The following is a 4,808-nucleotide window of genomic DNA, read 5'->3' as shown; positions in this document are numbered from 1 at the left end:
GTTAGCCAGGATGGTCTTGGTCTCCTGACCTCGTGATCCGCCCGTCTCGGCCTCCCAAAGTGCTGGGAATACAGGCTTGAGCCACCGCGCCCGGCCTGAGTTTCTTCTTTCACCAAGTCTTGCATTGCCAGGGGCAGAGAGCTGGGAGGAAAAGATGTACCCTTGGGGTACATCTAAAAGGTACCAGCAAGTCTGCATCTGTCAGGGGCCTCTACCTCCACAGATAGAGGGTAGATTCTGGGAGAGACAGCCAGAATCAAAACATACGCCCAACGTGGGGCTCGAACCCACGACCCTGAGATTAAGAGTCTCATGCTCTACCGACTGAGCTAGCTGGGCTTCCTTATAGACTTCTTTCTATACCTACAAATGGACTGGGTGGCCTAAGGGTGGTGAAAACAAAGTGAGGTAATGAATCAGTCCCAGAAACCAGAGCGCACTTGGGGTCCCCCACAGCAGCTTCAGTCCCCACCGACGTCCCCGCTAGTGCAGGACTTCCTTCACCACCCTGCGTTCTCCCATAAATGGGGGTGACCCGCCAGAGTCTCCTTCCGCACCACGCTGGCATGAATCTGTGTTCTCCCAATCTGTGCCCTCCGCTGAAATGGCCTTCTTTCAGAAAGAGAAAAAATGTCCCCAGACTGCGACTGCACGCACTTAAAGAGTCAATGACAACCCTTTTTTTTTTTTTTTTTTTTTGAGGCCACTCGAGTTACAGGCACAGGATTATTGGCCATCCTTGCAGTTGCAGACAGAATGCCCAGAGCTCACTGGGACTCACAGAAGCCCTCGCAATACTGCTCCGCACTGTAACCTACCGTGATGTGCATTTAGTTGTTCCGTTTCCATTACTGTGTGCTTTTATATCTAGAACTATTTGGTTCTTTTTTCAGTCTAGAAGGTTGGAGGTCCTGTTGTCAAAGATATTTTCTTTATCGCCTTTCATATTTTTAGACACTGTAGGAATAGTTGTATTATGAGTCTGATACACTTTGCATCTGAAATGTTTGCAATTTAGTTTCTGTTCCTGTTAATGAGTTGTTGCTCCTGGTACCTTGTTTCCTTGTTAATTTTTAGGGCGCAGTGTTCATTGTCCTTGTAAATTTCTTGGTGTAGGAATTTCTGTGAGATCTGGAATACAAATGTATTTGTCCACACGCACACACAAATTATTCTTTGCTTCTGCAGGGGCTCAAGGGCATAACCAGAGATTGGTCACTTTGAATCGGCTTGAATTTCTTTCCACTTGGTTCTCACGTGCTCAAAATTGGATTATTTACGACTCTTGGTTCATGGCGTGTTCTCACACCCAGCATCCCAAACAAAAAGGAAGATTCTGCCAGTGGATTTTGTCCTCAGAGTAGATGCGAGGAGGCTCCAGTCCTGGTGGGCGCTAGGACTCAGGACGCGGATACTCGGGCTCCTGGGTTCGGTCTGCACTCCTTCCAGAACTAGGATGGGGAAGCAGAGGAGCCCCAGAAGGCTACACGCAGGTGAGGAATGTCGGGATGTGGGGAGGGAGAGGACTCTGGACCCTAGATGCAAACGCCCATAGCCCTTCTCCTCTGCTCAAGTGCCCGGCTTTCTCCCGTTAAGGCTCTAGCCGCCGGAGCCAGGGACACTGGGTGGGAATCCCAGGGTAGACCTTTTAAGGTATCTGACTGTGAAGACTCGGCTCTTACTGTATATAGGGACGGCTTACCTCTTCTTCAGTGCCTCGAGTGAGTTCCTACTGACAAAAGTAGTGTCACAAAAAATAAAAATAAAAAAGCAGAAAACAAAATAAGCTTATCAGGGGATAGGACTCTGGCGACACTGGCGACAAAACTCCAAATAAATTTTAAATGTGGCACTGGGTGCTGTCAGACAGCTTTGGATCTTTGTACAAATTATCTTCGAAGTCTGGGCGCGGTGACTCACGCCTGTAATCCTAGCACTTTGGGAGGCCCAGGCAGGCTGATCACCTGAGGTAGGGAGTTGGAGACCAGCCTGGCCAACACGGAGAAACCCCCTCTCTACTTAAAAAAAACAAAACAAAACAAAACACACACACACACACACACACACACACACAAACAAATTAGCCAGGCATGGTAGTACGTGCCTGTAGTCCCAGCTACCTGGGAGACTGAGGCAGGAGAATTGCTTGAACCCAGGAGGAGGAGGTTGCAGTGAGGTGAGATCACACCACTGCGCTTCAGCTGGGTCCACAGAGACACCCTCTCAAAACAAGCAAACAAACAAACTAACATCGAAGGACTCGGACTGCGCTGACCTGTCAGAGTTGTTTGGATCTCTGATCTTCATCTAAAGTAGGAAAGGGTAGAAACCAATGTTTTGGACCAAAACTTGGGCTCGTCCGGGATTTGAACCCGGGACCTCTCGCACCCTAAGCGAGAATCATACCCCTAGACCAACGAGCCACACACTGCGTTCCCTCCGGCTTCTCTCTGTGGCCTTCGTGGCGTCCTCGTGGCGAGAGGTGGGGACCCAGCAGAGCAGAGCTAGGAGGAGACTCCGGTTTCCTGAAGTCTGGAAGAGACAAGTTCAAGCGCGGGTGGGCGCGGAGGGAGCCCTGAGCCCCCGCTTCTCCCTGCGCCGCACAAAATGGGGAACATCCCCTGTGCCCCCACAATCCGGGACCCCCGGGCCCTCGCCCGCCTCCGCCACTCAGCCCTGGGCTGGGGATCCGCCCGTCACGCCGCGTAGTGAGGAGCTCCAGCTCCGGCAGGACATGGGAACGTCTCAAGAGCGGGCAGCTGCTGCGCTGAGGGTCCGCGAACCGCGACCACTGGACGCCCGCCTTGGAAACGCTGCAGCCCCGCGGCGTGGTGCCGATGGGTGGTCAGTAAAGGCCTGGAGACTGCACCAGGAACCAGCCACCAGGCCCGCTACCTCGCCGCGTCCCACGCTTCTCCCGCTCCGGTCCTCCCTTCTTCCCAGGGAAGCCAAAACCCAGAAGGCGAGCTTCCCACACGGAACCTCAATTCAAGAGGCTGACACTGAGCGTCGCTTCGCTCCATTAGGCCCGCGGCGCCTGCCGGAGTCGGCGATGTACCTCTTTCCCCTTCACTGGGGAACTGGCGGAACCTCCAGTCACCAGGACGTAGGGAAGCAGAGGCTCCTTGGGGCAGCAGAGGCCGCGTCCAGGCGTCGGTTCCGGGGCACCTTTTGCTGTCACTCTGTCCTTCTCTGTGTCCAAATTTCACCCGGAGCCCGAGAATCCGGCAGATCTGGACTGAAAGGATCTCCTCCTCCCCTCCGGATCCAAGCCTCGAATTTCCTGGCTCTCAGTGGGAAGGCCTCGGGGTCTGGGCGTGGAGACGGGAGCCGAGACCCCCACCCCGCCAGGACACACTAAAGTGCTGCCGGAGGATGCCCGGGCCTTCGCCCCTCCGTCTCTCCCTCACTCCCCTCCCACTGGCCCGCCGCCACACATATTACTCCCCGCAATACCATGCAATTTTAAACCTTGGTAGGGCTCACCTGGGACTGGAGCCGCCATACTCTCGAACCCTACGAAAAATGTATGCCCATAAATAAACGAGCCCGGCGCATTCTTCCTTATTCTAAATAACCTCCTCCTGCTGCTCGGGGTCGTCTCCTTTAACCACGGTTACCGCAGTTGGCAGCGCTGGATCCCATTTCAGGGTGACGGACCGACTGCAAGGCGAGCGATTCAGGCCCGTCCGTCTGCGTCCCGGGACCCCGGGAGGTCCCCACTGAGGCTCTGCCAACAGCAGCCTCCCTTCGCCTTCCTAGTCTCCCGTTCTTGCTGAAAATGCGAAAGGGGAAAAAAAGAGAAGGAAAAAGGGCTCGCCTGGGATTTGAACCCAGGATCTCTCGCACCCAAAGCGAGAATCATACCCCTAGACCAACGAACCGCGCTTTAATTTTTTTTTTTTAACATGTCCTTCCGCCCTTGGCGCAGAGAGAGACTCTTTCCATCGCCCCAATAGCTCAGTCCTTAGCGCGCGCACCTGCGAATCTGCACTTGTGGGTTCGCGGCCACCCTCAGATTTCCGAGGTAGGCTTTACTCCTGCTGGATAAACCAACAAGGTGACCCCCTGAGGTCATGAGCTGGTGGTTTAAATGTCGTGCTGATATGAAATACAGGTGCATATGCCTATTACTAAGGTAAAAGGATTTCCAGGCAGAATAGTGATGTCAGAAATCACAAAGGAAATGAACAGATTTCACCCAAGTTTTTAAAACGGCAAAAGATGATCCAAAGAAAATACAATCTGAATGACAAATCAAGGGCTTATCAAGGGCTTATTACTGGGCTTCATAGATTTTTTTTTTTTTTTTTTTTTTAGACACAGTTTCATTCTTGTTACCCAGGCTGGAGTGCAGTGGCACAATCTCGGCTCACCGCAACTTCTGCCTCCTGGGTTCAAGCAATTCTCCTGCCTCAGCCTCCCGAGTAGGTGAGACTACAGGAGTGTGCCACCATACCCGGCTAATTTTTGTAATTTTAGTAGAGACAGGGTCTCACCACCATGGCCAGGCTGGTCTTGTACTCCTGACCTTAAGTGATCCATCCACCTCGGCCTCTCGAAGTGCTGGGATTACAGGTTTGAGTTTCAGACCAGCCTGGGCAACATAGTGAGACCTCGTTCCTACAAAAAAATAAAAATAAAAATAAAAAAATTCGTCCACCAGACATGGTGGCTCACTACTGCAATCTCAGCACTTTGGGAGGCCAAGGCGGGCAGATAACCTGAGGTCAGGAGTTCGAGAGCAGCCTGGTCAATATGGTGAAACCCCATCTCTACAAAACTATGGAAATCAGCCGGGCGTAGTG

The 4,808-nt window shown here is 52.7% G+C and overlaps 3 non-coding genes across 3 annotated transcripts; all 3 read right to left on the bottom strand.

Annotated features, from left to right (window-relative positions):
* Positions 1 to 266: 266 nt before the first annotated feature.
* On the bottom strand, positions 267 to 339 carry TRNAK-CUU. The gene has a single exon. It is a non-coding gene; the product is annotated as a tRNA-Lys (tRNA).
* A 2,012-nt stretch (positions 340 to 2,351) lies between these two features.
* TRNAP-AGG lies at positions 2,352 to 2,423 on the bottom strand. The gene has a single exon. It is a non-coding gene; the product is annotated as a tRNA-Pro (tRNA).
* Positions 2,424 to 3,812: 1,389 nt separating this feature from the next.
* TRNAP-UGG lies at positions 3,813 to 3,884 on the bottom strand. Its single transcript has one exon. It is a non-coding gene; the product is annotated as a tRNA-Pro (tRNA).
* Between the last annotated feature and the right edge of the window lie 924 nt (positions 3,885 to 4,808).

Source organism: Mandrillus leucophaeus, unplaced genomic scaffold (assembly GCF_000951045.1).
Source record: "Mandrillus leucophaeus isolate KB7577 unplaced genomic scaffold, Mleu.le_1.0 Scaffold240, whole genome shotgun sequence".
NCBI classification, from domain to species: Eukaryota; Metazoa; Chordata; class Mammalia; order Primates; family Cercopithecidae; genus Mandrillus; species Mandrillus leucophaeus.
Note: the sequence above shows the minus strand (reverse complement) of the source record. Positions and strands in the feature narration are given on the sequence as shown.